The sequence below is a fragment of the Scardinius erythrophthalmus genome, assembly GCF_964197995.2.
Source record: "Scardinius erythrophthalmus genome assembly, chromosome: 4".
Lineage (NCBI taxonomy): Eukaryota > Metazoa > Chordata > Actinopteri > Cypriniformes > Leuciscidae > Scardinius > Scardinius erythrophthalmus.
Window position 1 is genome coordinate 13,648,287 of NC_138224.1, and position 18,111 is coordinate 13,666,397.

An 18,111-nucleotide genomic window follows, 5' to 3' on the forward strand; every position below is an offset into this window, starting at 1 on the left:
TTTGCAAACTGTCCTATTTCTTTCACTCTCACCACAAACACACACACACGACAACCTCGATGAACAGGGAATTACTCCACCCAATTAATGAGCATACATAAAGACTGAGCCATTACTGTAAACCAGGTTGCACAGAAGCATCAAATGCATGTGTGTAAATCCTTATTCCTGTCCCTATAGCAACAATCTTCTCTAGCTTCATTTATAATGATAGCCACTATTTTACCCTAGAAAATTGAATCAATGGGAGGATATTTCCTTTCAGCACAATCATGGTTTTCAATTACGACATAGTTTCCGTGAATTGTCTGTCAGGTGACCTGCATGATGCTGATGAAGGAGCAGGGCTCCCACAGGTCTTCACTAATAAAAAAATAAAAAATAAAAAAACACTTATTTGCAAATTAATCAATTGAATTGAATTGAATTCTGTGAATTGTGTGTTTTTGACTGATTCACTGAAAAAATAAATTCTCGAAATTCAGACACCTTTTGAGCAGATTAAATATTTTAGAGCAGATCAGCTTGAAAAAATACATTCAAAACAGAAATTTCCATTATTTCTTTTTTTATTTCCATAACACAATATTAAAATTCCCTAAAATTGACAGCTTTTTCACAGTCGTGGAAAGAGTGTCACTATGAGCAAACGTACAGTACGTAAAAGCTACAGTATTTATACTGGGGTCTGAATATGTAACAGACAATTTAACCGAATTTTACTGATTGTTTGGAGACACTGTTATAAAAAGTAGTCCAGGATATTGAAATTCTTGACTTATTCCTGTTTAAAAGTGTGGGAATAAGGTGATAAGGTATGTTTATGAGCTATTTTTTTCATACATTTAATTCAAAATGAAAATGAATTAAAACACAATTAATGAAAACCATACATCCATAAGAAGATTGGAACCCCTAAAAGGTTCTATAAAGGAAGCACATGACAACCATTTAAGGTCCCAAATAGAACCTTTTCTTCCAAGAGTGTACATGTTTAGTTCTCAACTGTGGACTAAACATGTACACTCTTAGAAGAAAAGGTTCTATTTGGGACCTTAAATGGTTCTGTCATGTGCTTCCTTTATAGAACCTTTTAGGGTTTAGTTCTGTTTAGTTAAGTTCTGTTTAAATCCACATCTGGCCAATCAAATATAGTACCAAAAACCAGTCCAAGAAAGGAAAAACAAATGTTTGCAGGCTACATCATTGTTCATACTGGACAAAATACATCCATCTTCATGTGCAGAACTACTTACAGGAGCCACGCATTTTAACGTTCTGTGTTAATGATCCCGTGTTTCTCTTCAAAGCCTCTCATGTCTAAAATCGATTTGTGTGAGGAAGTTTTTGGACTGTGTGCACCAGAGGCTCATTAACCCGGTTTAAACCCTCTGGAGAATGCACAAACAAGCCAATCTGAAGCAGCCGGCAACCGGTCTCCCTCAGGCCCATGCTGGCCAGATTACAGGTGGTTAGGGCAACAGAGACTGGAACTGGACAGAAAACCCCTCAGGACTACAGCAGAATGTGTGCTCGCTGAAATTAGACATTTTAGGAGTTTAAACCACACGAAATGTGATTTCAATGTGCCTGGAGCATTCACATGAGAAATAAAGCGCAAAAGAACACTGCTATGCATGTCTGATATAGTCAGACTTGTGTTTTTGACTATTGACATAAAGTCTGGTCCACTTGCATGTTATTCTGACCATGAAATATTCCTGCTTAGTTTTTGGTAGTGCTGGGCAATATAGAGACATAAAAGTACATATATAATACATACCTTTTATTACTTACATAATTCAAAACCACTTAATAAACAATGGTCCCATTTAGGGTATGTTTTTATCGTGTTCGCTGATATATTTAATTGTGCATGTTCATTTCATCTATTTTTACCTTTGCCGTCATCTAACACTGATAAAGTTATCCTTTAAAAAAAAAAAAAAATGTAGTTATACTTTAAATATAATCTTTAGCAAATCTCAAAATGAATATGCATTTTTCATGCTATTTATAATAATGTTATTCCTAAAGTTACTTTTATTATTTAATTTGAGTATTTATAGGCTATATGTATTTATTTAAACAAAATGGTATAGAATATTGACCATAACATGCAAATAATTCTTTATTTTCAAATGATTTATAATCAAAAGTTTGTATAGACCGGTCCTTTGATTGTAGCATTTTGACTTGCAGGCAATAATTAGCAGCCCTTGTAAACTTTTGCAGTAAAGCCAGCCAATCAGAACAAAGCTCGCTATCTAAAGAATTCTCATGCCATTCTTGTAGCCAGTGTGCATCAGAGGCACAGACTACAGATACGCAGAACTTAATATAAGCTATTTATATTCCCGCACGCATGCCATTGCAGGAAACGGACAAACAAAAGGAGAGAAAACAGGAGGAAATGAACAAAGAGAGTATGCAGAGTGTGTAAGGTTCAGTGCTGCCTTACTGCAAGACAGTAAAAAGCAGAGGAGATTGAATTTCATTTAAATGCAAATGTGTAGTAGAGCAGGCTGCAGCGAAGATGCAATGTGGCATAGAGGAATACTGTACAGACCGGACGACAGCGCAAACGGCTCTATCACACGAGAGGCGCTCGGATGATATGCATAAGCCTCACATTACACATGCAGCAGGGGTGATAAAGAGAAGCAGCCATGTGTTTTAATCACTGCGACTGCTTGTGAACATCACCGCACCGCCGGGTACAGTATGCTGACTGCAGTCTATCTTAAAGCTACTGAGAGCTGCATCCTAATTTACCTACTAACTGTACTATATAAGGTGAGGATTCATAGTGCACTGAAAATAGCATGCTAAAGGTGCCTGGACGGCTTTTTCGGTAGATTTCCATGTATACGTGAATTAGTGGGGTAAGTCTGACCAAAAGCCCATTGTGCTACGGAAAAAGACTTTGTGACGGTTCTCTTTCGACTTTTTCAGTAGTAGTTTTTAAGTGTATGAACCTCAAAGTAATAATGAGGCGCCTTAAATAAGCATGAGCAAAATACATTTGTTTTAAACCGTTCTCTTATACAAATTGGTGCATTCGATTCAATTCAATTTACACATATTTGTCAACTTCACGTTTCATGATTGAATTCAAAGGTAATCCTTTAGCTAGATGTTAACCCTATACAAACGGTACATGAGAAAGAGGTTAGTTAAAATAGTTTTTAGTAACTGATATAAAGCTAAAAAGAACATTAAATAAATTTAAATAAAATAAAACAAATAAGTAAACTTTATAAGTACTTTATATATGTTGCTCTCAGTCTATGAATAAATTACTCTAAATAAAAACTGTCGCTGCATCCGAAATCGAACACTTCCCTACTATATAGTATGTGAAAAGCAGTACACCAACATAGTATGACTGAATACATATTTGAAAAACAGTAGGCAAAAAGTACCTACTGCTGTACTTCGGCAAAGATGCGCATTAGATGGACACTTTACATTCCCATAAGGTCACAGGAAAGGATTTATGAATGGCAGTGAAGCAACGCAGCTGACGGTGGTAGGTCACATGACAGACACATGGCGGATATAGTACGTCGGAATTTCATTCATACTATATAGAACATACTTTTTTAAACGGTCGCAAAGTAAATACAAATTGAAATAGTAGACAGCAGGCTATGCGATTTCAGACACACCACGAGACACTAAAGCAGAAAGAATAGAACCTGTTAGTGTGTAAACTCTGACTGAGAAATACACAGTTGCTTTTCAGGACAATATAGTGCATCTGCCGTTCTCCAACAGCACACTGCTGACCTTTCAAAACCAAAATTTTAATTTGTGACAAATGAATGCAGCCAAATGAGTGTTTATCTGCCAGCCAGTTAGGCCTATTTGACACCTAATCAGGCAGATCCTCATTGTGCATTCATTGGACAAAGAAAATCAGGGAGTGTGTGAAAGATTTGGCCGCTCTGTGAAACGAGAGAAGCACGCACCAGAGAGGCCATTGACATTTGTACACAATAACTGGAGTACTGCTAAAACATTCATCCGTTTCATGCGTAATGGAGTCTTGTGCGGTCTCTTCCTTTCTGTGGGTGTAATTGCTGCAGTGTTGGATAAGCAGGTCTGAAGAGGGATTAACCTCTGCGGTCCAGCGGCAGGAGAGTAATCTCCACACCAGACCCACACAAACTTCAGTCTGAAATATGACATGGACATCCTTTAAGTGGCTGATAGACACACACACACACACACACACACTTTTATACCAGTTAAATATGCAGAGACAACCACATGCACATTATTCGGCAGCTGATTCTCAACAAACATTTCTCATTTCCCCAACTACTAAATACATTTTTACTTATAAACTAATTGAAGTAATTTAATGCCGGTTAATGTGAATGTAAATGCAGTAATAGTAAATAATTACTTTTTTTAACCACTAAAATTTGAATAATCAAGATGGTCTCAAAGATGAACTCAAAAAGCTTCTTCAAAAAAGTGGTTGTCAGCAGTATTTGGTTCCATTTTCGTAAGTAATGTCCACTTATCATAATCCAATCGATTCTTGATTGATCCAGTCTTACAATCGTCTTGTTGAACATCCAAAATCACTCGGAAATACGTCATATGGGTATGAGCTGCAAATACCGTTTGAAGACTGCAAAGCGAAAGGTTAAAACTCCATACGTAAAATGTCTCTATAAAGATCAAGCTCTTTTTTAAAGGTCAGGTCAGGCCAAAGCAATATTCCACAGCCACATAACTCTCTATGATCTCATTTTGGAGGCACCAGCAGACATAAGTAATAGAGCTCAGAATGAGTTGTGGTATGGATGAGCAGTTCCTACTAATTGAGGGAGCTGAGGCGCAGAGGCCTGTCTGATGGGGAGGATGTGAATACAGTACTGTTTGTGCTTACAGCAGCATTCGTGCATTGGATTTTAATGAACTGGGAAACACAAAGTCCTACTTATTCGCCTGCTCACTCAGTTTTCCACCTCTATCCCACAATCCAACGCTCCACATCCCAACAATCATCTTGCCAGTAACCAAGATCACCATCTGAATAGTCCCTATTTTTAGTTTTAGTTTTAATATCTTTAGCATAACTGCTTTAAAAGACGCAACTTCTCTGAGAAGGTTTTAGCATGCTGACATGCTACAGTGTATTCACAACCAATAACAACCACAACCAGTATATTTTTCCTATTCTTTCTTTTAATTTGATTATTCTTAGCATCGCTGCTTTAAAGAGGAAGACTTAAAAGACAATTTCTCTGAGAGATTTAGCATGCTAACTGCAAACATGAGCATTTTTTAAGACAATGCGAACTGCATGATCCCCCCCTCAAACCAGTTCAGTGCAAATCCGACCCTGCAGCCAATTTCATTGGTAAATATTTAGTTTTAGAATTTATTTAGTATTTGTTTTAGCATTGTGTAGGCAATCAGCACTGTGATTGACATGACCAATGAAATCTTTATGGGGATTGGGGCGGAGCTTACTCTGGAACAGTTTGGGGGGGGGGGGGATTATAATTTACCAATGTTTACTTTTAAAACATGACTGCTACATTCGATTTCATTCTGTTCCTTTCTTCCTTAAGGCGAGACACTACAGGTGAATAGGGTAAAATTTTTAAATAATAGATATCACCATGAAACTTCCTCAGTTAATTACTTACACAAGTATATAAAAAAATGTATAACAAGTTTTTGAAATTTGTATGTTTAATTATGCAAATTAGGCATTATCCAGGGGTTAAAGTGAAAAAAATTCCTGAGCCTGAACTTTTTTTTGTGTGTGTGTGTGTGGGGGGGGGGGGGGTGGTGGAATACTTATTTTCAAGTATTACAGCTGTATCTTAATGGCATCTTTTTATGAATGAAAGCCAGTATCACTAATATTATAGCTACTGATATCTCATGAAAATGATTTCCCCAAAAATTTTAAACGTTAGTCTTCAAAAAAATAAAAACTTTTAATTTAAGTGAACTTAAGACAATCGTCATTAAACCCATAATACATCATATGTCATATTTATCTGTACCATTCAGAAATTGAATAAGGTTATAAAACAGTCCGCACTGCATAAATTATAAATTAAATATAAATTAATCCTTATCAAAGCTACAAGCGTTCTTTAGTAAAGAGCAGTGAGTAATTTTCTCTGCTCCCTCTGTTCTTTAGGTCAACTTTACTGACAGACAGAATGAATGGCTCCTGTCACTTTAAGATCTGCCGCTGTTGACAGGATCTCACATCTCATTCTCTCTACCATTTAAGATTTTATTTAACTCATTTAAGACTGTTCTTGTGATGATACTCGACAAAGAGGACATTCTGGCATAAATGTGTGTGTTATTGTTCGTTCAAGCGCGAAAGAGAACTCGATACTGGCGCGCATCTTTCTGTGCGTCGTACGTGCCAGGACATTCACTGAAAGCGCGTTCTCTTTTGTCTTGTCGCGCAGGAATGGTTCTAAAGCATTTGCGTGAATAAGAGCGTGATCATAACCCTAGCTAAATGATGTCAGAAAGAAAGAACGGATGGATGCTGCGTTACTTGCGTTAAATATTTTAAAACGTTAAAGCTGGACAAAAATGAATCGCATGCGTTGACGTTGACAGCACTTTTCATACATTGCTGACAGAAAATACTGCGGTTTGAAGTAAGCTACACAGAATGTACTACATTTAATATTTATCTAACACAGTCTGAAGTTACCCATTATCCTGACCTGAGCTAATTTCCTGAATCAACCAACTAACATCTCCTTTCTTTCTTTTCATCCATAATGACATTAGCCTGTTGTTGTTTCTCGCGTTTCATCACTAACTGTGTCGCAATCTATTTTTTTATAGTCTATGGTCGCAACGGCTATACCTGCGCATTAGAACTTTCAGTGAACTAATTTTACAGGCTCGGTCCTGCTCCTCTGTGGCAATGACGGCGTGCGGTTAAAAATCACAACAAACGAATTTGAAAGTGGGGGGACATACCCCCCCGTCCGCATAGGAAATTATACCCGTGGGTAAGACATCATCCCCGGGCTTTATGAACTTGCGCTCCATGCTTTCACCGACGACGCTAACGTATGGATCTCAATCACACTGTGTTGCCAGGACCCGCCCTGCTCTGCTTCTGATAGGCTTGTAACGTTAGTTAGAGCAGCGATCCTCTCATATGATTGGTAGGTGAAATCAATTGACTCGAAAATATTGAACCGCATGCAAGTTCCCAATTTTTTTTCCCCTCACGGCCGCACGCCGGAGATCCGGCATGGTGCCGGAATACTTTAAGCCCTGATTATCTCATCAAATATGTGTGATTTTGCATACATTTTCGGTAGATAGATCTGAACATATGATAAAGCCAGGTGCAAAATTCTTTTTTCATTTTGTTTACACACAAGATGAAAAAAAAAATTCAGAGGGATTTCAAGATATATGCTTTCCTAGGAAATCAAAATATAGCCTACTGTCCATTTTATTTCACATAAATCAGGCCAGGAATGATTTATTAACAAATCCCTCTGAAAATATCTTCAGAATACTGCTTAGTGTATAACTGGGTAAGTTTGGTGTACAAAGGTGCTACATAGGCTGAGATGTTTGTACTGGAGAGTGACAAAAAACTAATTTTGAGAAAACGCATTTAAAGATTTAAAAAGCTCTAAATGAGATTTCGTCATTAGCTTTAAATCCCCCTTTGGACATTCACGATTGGCTACTGATAGAAAGGAAAAGCCCATATTTGGCTTACATAGCGTTGTACAGGATAGACTCAAAGCTTTACAACGATACCGGTCATGACAGACTTCAGTAAACAGACGGAACTCGCATGTCGCGTTATGCTAACTTCCTGGTAAATTCGGGAGAAACTTACTGCCGCAAGTAAACAAAATGTAATAAAATGAACAACTTAATGTATTTTTTTTTATACCAAAGCGACTTACAATTTGCTATATATGTCAGAGGTCGCACGCCTCTGGAGCAACTAGGGGTCGAGTGCTCAGGGACACATTGGCGTCTCACAGTGGATTCGAACCCGGGTCTCTCACACCAAAGGCATGTGTCTTATCCATTGCGCCGCCACCACCACCACATGTGTTAAAGGAACACATATTGAAGGAGTAAACTAGCCTAAAATCTCAAAACTGACCACTGCATGAAAATCGATGTTTTTGCCTGCCGTGTCTCGACTTAATCGTTCAAACAACCCACCGACTAGTCAATTATCAAAATAAGTTGTTTTTCACATTGCTACCACCACCATTTCTTACATTGTTTTTCTCTCTCTGATGGTCGACATGCAAAGCACATTGATTGGCTAATGAGCTGTAAAGCTCACATGATTGGTTGAATGACCTTTAAGCCCACGAGAACCAGCCGTGAGCACTTTGGTTTCTTCTGCTTGACGTCACCCTTCCATCTCAATCTCTCTCAGTACCTCAATATTTTTTTTCTTATGGCATAAAATCTTTCCCTTGAAATGCAAAATACCATGTGGCGTGTCTGCCTTGCTACAGCGGACTGAATGTAGAGAGCCAATCACAGCAGACATAACAGGTTTTTATTGCCAGCATTACTAGCCAACACAACCCACACAGTGAACGTAATGAGGTCTTGTGTACGTGTGTGTACATTGTGTCCACAAATCTTCCTGATCTCCTGCGTTCTGGGGCTACTTTAGCGGTCTACATGGATTTGCTTGGAACAGCACTAATTTGTTCGTTTTTCATCACTAGTATTGGCGGTTTTCAGGCCACTGAAGGACGTCGGTCCAGTGGATGTCACTGATGCTGCTTGGTGTCCAGTCACAACTAGCCTCCTCAGGAGCCAAATCCAGTACCAACCATTGCAGGTATGATTCAAACGAGCCCGAGGCCACCATCGTCACGGCAACTCGCCGTTATCCGTCTCAGATCCATTTATAACCAGCGCCTCCCAACCAGGGGACAACTGGAAAGGAACCAGAGCCTGCCAGTTACCTAGCAACTATGGAGCGAGTGCTGGTGCTATGCGTAAAAATCCAGCAGGCCTCTGAGGCAACGTAAAGGATATACAGCAGTGCGCCAGACCAATGCTGTGAGGTTTGACTGTGAGTGAGGACATGATGAGCCAATGAGGGGACGTGTCACATTTCTGCCTTTACCAATGATAATAAGGAAATGCAGCGGTGTGAATCCTGCTCTATGCAGGGATCAGAAGGAATCAAGAGAAAAAGTCAGCTTCCAACACAAAGACGAGGAGAAAAAAAAAGACGTCATGACAGTTTCTCTCGTTTCTCTCTCACTACACACGCATTCTCACTCTTTCTCTCACACACTCCTACTCATTCTTGCACACGAACCCACAGACGTGCCAGACCAAGAATAAAACTGTGGAACATGCAGAAAAATCGAGCAGTACAGAACATCAGTGAGAACACTGTGATTTTACTCAATAGTAAAGACGTGCAAAATTGCATGTTGCCAAAAATGACTAGTTGGTGGGTGGCTTGAACAACTAGTCGACTAATCGGCCTTTAGGAAACAAATACAGTAGGCTGACCCGGTCAGATACATTTCTTACATTTCAATTGTTTAAGTGCTGATTCTTTAAAAGGAATGAATTTAAAAAGACTTTTCTGGAAGACTTCTACCTTAACACCTTTTTTTTTCAGTTACATACACACTACCATTCAGAAAGATATAAAAAAATATATATCTTTAGTAACAATATAAATGTCTCTTGATCAATTTAATGCATCCTTGCTGAATAAACTTTTAAAAATAAAAAAAACCCACACTTTTGAACGCTACTGTAAATACATTTAAGATATTTTTTTGGACAACCATCTGACCCATCTGTACTAAATAGGCCACTAGACCATTTTCACATAAATGAATAAGAAATGTAATGCCCTAATCCAATATAAATCAAATCAGTAAAGCAATCACGCAACACATAGTACATCAAATCCATTTCAAATTAATCTCATAAAGTGATCATCTGAAACAGGCTTGCTTGTGGTGTTAAGAATGTAGTTTTAGTCTGCGCTAGCCGCTGTCGACAGCGACATAAGGACCAACAGCAGGCAGATCAACAGCATTAGACCGACAGCCCTGTCACATCCTGCACAGCACCAGGCCGATGATTGGATCCAAGCTTCAAAACACCACAGGATAAACCAGCAGAGGGCCTGGAAGTGTCCTAGCATGACGCCTGCACCCTACACGGAACCATAGATCTTGCTTTTATATAAGCGGGAACTCTTAACTGCACAAATACTTATTCTTAAATGTCTCAAAAAGCTAAAAAAAGTCAGACTTGACTACTGTATCCTGTTAAAGGGATAGTTCACCCAAAAATTAAAATTCTGTCAGTAATTACTCACCCTCTGTGTTGCACGTCACCACGTAGGCTCACTATTGGCCGACGCTGGTCATGTGTGATACGTGGTGACGTACAACACAGACGCGCTACGCTTAAACACTACATGAAAAGACCCGAGGCCCAGAGAGAAGGAAATGAAAAGTGGAATAAAGTCGTTATTTTTGTTTGTTTTTGCACACAAAAAGTATTCTCGTCGCTTTATAAACTTAAGATCGAGCCACTGGAGTCACTTGGACTATATTAACGATGTCTTTAATACATTTTCTGAGCCAGCAATTTTCAGCCCCTTAAAAGCCTGTGGAGGAGTGAGACAACTCTCAGATTTAATCAAAAATATTTTAATTTGTGTTCCGAAGATGAACGAATGTATTACGGGGTTGGAACAACATGAGGGTGAGTAATTACTGACAGAATTTTCATTTTTGGGTGAACTATCCCTTTATTGTGGTGTAAAATCACTAGCAAAGAAGGCAGGAGGAGATTTACACTCAACTGACTGATGTCAAGTCTGATATGACTGGTCTGATATGATCTGTGCAGACGCTGCCGTCAAGTACTGCATGTGTAAAACATTCCTTCAAAGCCAATATGAAGCGGCATTCGAAACCCATTTCATTTCCACAACATGGGACGTTTCTGAGCGAGACGGGATTTCAAGTTGACATCCGCTGCAGAGAAACTTCAACCAAAACCTCCAGGACAGATTGGACTGTCCAGAGAAGAAGATGATTCTGGGAAGTAGTTTGGTGTTTGGTCTATTTATTTTAAGAAGGACGGTGTGTTCTTCCTTCTAAACTGCAGTTTTGATCCTTCAAATTCAACAAAAATCTGTGGAATGCTTGAAGACAGTGAAATAACTTGCTCTGTGGCTGGACAAGACTGAAGCCATGCTGAATAATTGATCAAAAGATAAATGCTATACAGGCTGCTGTGAGTACACAAACACACACACACACACACACACACACACACACACACACACACACACACACACACACACACACACACACACACACACACACACACACACACACACACACACACACACACACAGGAATCTAAGCTCTGTACTTCATACTGGAAGTGAAACTACTAATCAGTATGTGCAAAATTGACTTTTTTCCTCCTTTATTTTGGCTTTGACATCACAGCACAGGGATGTTCTTGAGGGGCCAATCAGCTCAAATCGTGATGTCATAATTTTATTTGATATGCACCTCAGGTGATAGGCTCAAAAATGAGCAAAGATGGCAGACTTCAAATCACATACGCCAGTCAAGCAACTGGTATTACAGATCTGATTGTGAGTAACTTGGTCTATATTCAATCATCAGTTGTAGCTAGTGTAAAATGACCCAGTTAAAGAAAGTCTAGAGTTTACCTGAATCCATAAGAGTGCATTTTCAGTCCACACTGCAGTGCTGTACCTTCAGACTTGTTAATGCTAATCGGTATAAGGTGTGTGAAACTAGAGCATCCGCGAACAACTTCCTCCATTCCTCTGACGGAAAAACCATCTGGAACTGTAGTGAACTACATAAAAGCCCCACCCAGGTAAAAAAAAAAAACCTACCCCAAAAAATTCCAAAAATCTAGCCTCCGGCAAAGTTAAGGAAAAAGAAGCTCTGTGGGAACATTTTGGCGAACCCTCAGAGACTTCCAAGCTTATTGGCAGCTTTATTTCTGTTATGAGAAAGCTTACACCTCAAGCCCCATCCACATGTGGATAGCGTAGCTGTGAGATTACGTTTAATACACCAGGGCTGATCCACAGCACAGCAGGTCCCACTTTCATTATGCAACACTGCCTCACTGCTGTTCTGTTCTGATCCTTCGTGACTCTTTCACTGCTGACTGCAGAACTGAACTAATGCAACCTAAAGGAGATGTCTGCCTGCTCTTTCATCTCATGGTCATCCTCACCGCCGTACCATCTACAGATTACGTGGGCCATGAGGTTAATGCTTCGGCTTTAGAAAAGTCCAGGAGGCAAGTGAATGCACGCACACAACAATGAAGGAATGTACATGGGCAGCTGAGGCATTCTGTGTGATTCATGGCAAAATTATATGAATGTATATAAAGTGTGTATTTTAAGTCCCGTAAGGTAACCATTTCTGTTTTTCATATTTGTTTTAGGCATTCACAATATTATGTACTGTAGAACTATATATATTCATAAAATAAAATATTTCAAATAAAAAACAAATATAAAATAATTTTTTTTTTAGAAAATAAATAAACAAAATTAAATATATTTATAAAATCATTAAAAACATTGGAATGAATATATATATATATATGAATGTTCTCATAAAATGAATGTTCATTGGGATTTTTGCTAAAGATTATTTAATAGTCTTATTGAATTATTAGTCTTTCATAAAGATTAACTTTAAGTGAATGTTAAATGACAGCAAAAGTCATCTTAATGTAAAAATAGGGGAAATGATTAGCATTTACTATTAAATATCCAGTATCAGTTGAATTGTGTATCAGTATCAGTTCTAATATTGCAAAAAAAATAAAAAAATCTTGACTATTTTACAAGTTTCTTTGGTGTGACAATTACATTTTTGATCATACAAAGATTTCATGTAGCTCAATTAATATGAGCTCATAAAGCTGCATGCATGATAATTATGAAGCAGTTCTCCTGGGAAATTGACATGTCCTGCGGTATGACATGCAATACTCTAAAACTATTTTAAATGTCAACTATCCACATATACAGACTCAAACTAAAGCATTCACCACTGCATGTGAACACACGCACATCATATACTGTAAACTTAACAGCGTACAATCGAGTGTGATGTGTAAAACCACCAAAGTAATAAGAAAACTGGTGCAAAGTAGCTGGTGATGACAGATTCCTCAATGACATAAGAAAGAAACAGCGAATGTTTAGCAATAAAAGCAGGTGAAAATGCAGGAAACAGTGGCTGGTGCTGCAGCGAGTAGAGAACAAAAGCTTTAACAGTGCATTAATCTAAAAAAAACAAAAACAACTAGAGGCAGCGCAATCCCTTATAATCCACCTTCTGCTCCACTCTTCCTCTAGTGCCAGTGACTTACCCAGAGTTTCGCCGCTCATTCGTGCAGTCAAGTCCTCCGTTCCCAAACATCCAAGTGTCCTGACCTGCGTTGACAAGCTGCCTCAACTCTCTGGCTCTCTTATAAAGCCCTGTGATTCATCACCTCAAAGCTCATATAAACATGCATATTTGTGTGGCAACAGATCTTTTCACAGTCTTTCTTCTCCAGTCTCCTCACGCTATCAAACCACAGAGGTTTGTACTCCAGCAACAACGATCTCTGTCTGAACACGTCACCCCTTTCTCCTCCTCCTTCTGCCTTCTCTTGCTCCTCATTCACGCTCTCTGCCTGTTACTATGGATACCCTGCTCCCATCCAGCGAGAAGCTGTGTGTTCGCGTGCCGTAGCGTGAATGCAGCGCAGGTGACCGTTTCCTCGGCTTGTGAAGCAGTGTGAGACGGGAGACCGAACGTCCTTAACTCACTCTCTCCGCCTCACTCTCCCATATCTGTTTCCCCTCCCTCCCTCCCCCCCTTCTCTCTCTCTCTCTCTCTCTCTCTCTCTCTCTCTCTCTCTCTCTCTCTCTCTCTCTCTCTCTCTCTCTCTCTCTCTCTCTCTCTCTCTCTCTCTCTCTCTCTCTCTCTCTCTCTCTCTCTCTCTCTCTCTCTCTCTCTCTCTCTCTCTCTCTCTCTCTCTCTCTCTCTCTCTCTCCCTCTCTCCCTCTCTCCCTCTCCGAAGCTTCATTGTTTAACGCGAGTTCCAGTGCTCGGCAACTGCACACTGCAGTAAGATTGCGATGCATTCATCCTGGTGTCATTTGTTCTAATCATCTCAAGTCTGGTTGACAAAATTTCAGAGTTGGCTTGTTGGGAAACATGACTGTCATGTTTACACTGATACACAAACACCAACAGGATTAACACACTGATCCAATGAAACCCAACAAGCGTAGAAGTTGTGGTTTGTTGGGGCAGCCTGAAATGGCCTAAATCCAAATGGCTTGTGGTCTGTCCTACTCGTTAAAGCTAGCACACAAACAACGACATGGCAATTATGGCTCTCAACATTTGAAATGCGTGAGGGCAATAAGTAGACTGGGTAAACCCAGCCCAATCTGCTGGCGATTTGATTTCGCCCTGAAGCTCAGGCTGAAAATCTGTACATTCTTCTATCCTGCTTCCGTTACAAATTTACGGTGACCAATCACAAACGGGCTTATCCACCTGGCGCGCTATTGGCGGGTTTAATCCAATCCAATTCCTTCTAACCTCTCGACGATGCTCAATGGCTTCTTTAGTTTAGCAAACAAATCGCTCGAGTGGGTGTAAACACCACTAACTTTCATGTTTTTTTTTTTGCACAACCTGCAAAAATCACTCAATGCCATGGACCGCTGATCAATGCTCCAAACCAACACGTTTGTCGTTCCTGCCTGGAGTTTTCGCTGCAAAGTACGTTCACCTGGATCGTTGGTCTAACTGATTGAAGGACTATCCAATTGCGTATAGAGTCATTTGAACTATGCCCATTGATCACGCCTCTTGTGCAGTAGAAAATACAGAGCAGACTCCCCAGACTAATGTTCAGTCTTAAAAGATTGAGCTTGCTCTGGTGATAGCCAGACTAGGATATAAGTACATACAGGTTATACTGTATAAAGACACCTGACGGAAATAGATTTCTGCAGCATCGCTCTTTACTTGCCTCACAAGCACAAAAAACATTTGTGCATCAAAATGCTTAAAGCATTAGCATTAGAAATGAGCATGCAATAAAAAGTTTCCATTATTGGTTGATAATTTGTGCAGTTTTCACTGTATAATATATCATCTGTACCATATTAGTTATCGGTCGAGATGAGAGTTTTTTTCAATTTTATTGTTAATTATGTTAAATTATTGCTTTTATGTAAATAAAAACTCTTAACTGCACAAATTATCAACCGGTAATGGAAACTTAATAGTGCATGCTCATGATTTATTGCTCAGATCCGCTTTTTTTGTTTAGCTGTTCACACTGTTGTTATAAATGTGGCCAATATCAGATTCCAGTGCGAACAGATCATGGTCCTGGACTGACCTGTGTGCGCGAAAAGAACACTAAAAAGACATCACGCGGCACACTGTCATATGGAAGTAAACAAGGAAGCCATTAAAGTAAGCGATTACCCGTTTATTTATAGTGTGATCTGCTGTGGAATCCAGCGAATTGTTGCGCAGGCAATACAAAAATACAAAGACGAGGATGCAAAAAAAGAGAGAAAAGTTTTTAAACATTTATGAGACAAGCCCTTGTGTTTTACTTGTATATAGAGCTGTCACTGTAATACTTGTAAGCTCTGACACATCACTGTCCTTCACTGACTACCTTTCTCAACTGTCTCGATAACTTCCGGTAACTGACTCCCATGAGCGCAGACTTGTAAGAATATTGCTCTAGAGTGACGTACTGTAAAAGTCGCATGAATTCCAATATGACTGTTCAGACTGAGGTCGCATTGCAAAACATCTGACTTGCATTTAGGACCACATATGGAAGTGGCACAAATCAAAATTGAGATCAAAACCATGTGATTTTGTGCTGTTCACACTGGCATGAGAAAAACAGATCTTGTGAGCAAAAAAAAAAAAAAAAAAAAAAAAAAACGGATTTAGGCCACATTTACCTGCCGTCTGAACATAGCCTTAGATTATCTTTGCATCATCTAATGCTCACTTAAAAGTGGCACTGGTGAATGTAATCTTAAGAAAATTTTAAATGGATATCCATTTTTTCATACTGAAAATTCACTTTGTTTTATTTATAATTTTATTTAGATGAAACGGTACAGAAATTTATTACTGAACATTTATTGGTTATTGGCCATAACTTGAAAATAATTATATAATAAATAATCCTTAAGCGTGCTGAATTTTTAGTCCAGCGAGCGAATGTGTGAAAATAATTTACATTTTTTATGTTTTGTTTTACCACAGGTTGCGAGCGTGTACGCATGAATTAGATATGCGTGAGTGGCAAATATATACACTGCTGTTCAAAACATTGAGGTCAGTAAGATGTATGAATATTTACTATTATAATAACAGAAGAAATGAATATTTCCATACGCATTAAATTGATCAAAAGTGACAGTAAAGACATTTATTATGTATTATTTCAAATAAAAGCTGTTGTTTAGAACTTTTGATTCATCAAAGAATCAGGGTTGTCATAAGCAGCACAACTGTTTTCAGCATTGATAATAATCAAGAAATGCAGCTTTGGTTGTGCTTAAGAGACATCCTTCAAAAAAAAAAAAAAACATACCAACTTTTAAACGCTAGTGTAAGGCATAATGTAAAGTCATGATTTGTTTCACAAATCTTTTGTCAAATCAGCTTAGGTTCACAAATGTTGTTCAGATAACATGAATCTTTTTCTTTGTATCAACTCAAATTTTTTGTTTAAATGAACTAAACATTTTAAGGCAACCAGGTAAGGCTGCTTACTTTAAGTTAAACCAACAAATCATTTTTAGTGCATCAAAATGCTTTTGTCTCTGTTATTATGCAAAATAGATATGACAAGAAATATTGTATATTTTGACAGTAGAATGACGCCAGAGACATAAAACCAGGCCAGCTATTTCGAAATAATCAAAAAACAAAACAAAAAAACAGTTCCCTGGGACAACGTTCAATTATACAATAATATTTGACTGCGGAAAGACCAATCAGAATCCAGTATTCCACTGAGCCGTGTAATAAATACATTTTACTGTTTAAAAACCCAAGCCTCCTCCATGAACGTCATGCTTAATCTATTTTTATGAATGCGCTTAGTGACCGTCCTTAAGAAACAGCCCTCTCACGGGCTGCTGGGGCCACTGGATCATCTTGATACCCATCAGCAGGATCTGTCCTACAGGAATAATCTCAGCTCACCCTCACCCTGAGAACAACACTCGCATGGTCATGTGCCAAATGTGTGTCAGTGTGCGTCAATTCAACACATGAACCTACAGGCCAACCCACCCACACTTGTACATATCGTATACATAGTACAGCACACACACACTTACATATACAGAACAGTCCTCAGTGTGTCTTTTGGTATTAAAGCAAATGTTTTGTCATCGTTAAGGTGAGAGGCAGTGTAATACAGGAGCCAAAAGGAAAGAACAGATAGACAGAAAAAAGGGGGAGACTGTGTGTGTGTGTTTGATGGGCCTGCTGTGTTAACGAAGGCAGTAGCCATCTGCTAGTGTAAGAAAAGACAATTTGCAATCTGTGCATTTGGAGAAGTGACAGGAAGTAATGAAAACAGGAATGCAACACAAAGGACATGGAAACTCATTATAACACATGCACAGTCTGCAAAGCGTAAGTGTTGGACCACGCACACTTAAAGGATACATGCCCTTACACACTTACTCACACACAAACACGTCAGTTTTGAATCATCTGTGCTGTCTCTATGGTAACTACCGCCAGCAGTCATGGCAACCGCGTAACAGTTGTTTAAAAAAAACGAGCTAAACTATTATTACGAGCTAAATTACTTCTGACCGCCTACCAACACGACCCAAGCACGGCTAACATTAACCAGAAACATTAACCACAAAGCCAGCGGCTGCCGGGAAACACAACTTGGCACAACATGTGACATGAAAGAACAAGTGCTATTTAAATACATTATACAGAATGGTAAAAATCTGAACTGAAC

The 18,111-nt window shown here is 38.9% G+C and overlaps 1 protein-coding gene across 7 annotated transcripts in view; it reads right to left on the minus strand.

Moving 5' to 3' along the window:
- Positions 1-18,111, minus strand: part of anks1b (ankyrin repeat and sterile alpha motif domain containing 1B) — a 162,887-nt gene that overhangs the window by 16,174 nt on the left and 128,602 nt on the right. The window contains exon 1 of one of the 7 annotated variants that reach the window (XM_081362777.1): positions 13,447-13,861. The exons of the other annotated variants lie outside the window; for them this stretch is intronic. The gene's annotated coding sequence lies outside the window, so the exon portion shown is untranslated. Of the gene's footprint in view, positions 1-13,446; positions 13,862-18,111 lie in introns of those variants that run through there. 7 annotated transcript variants of the gene reach the window in all.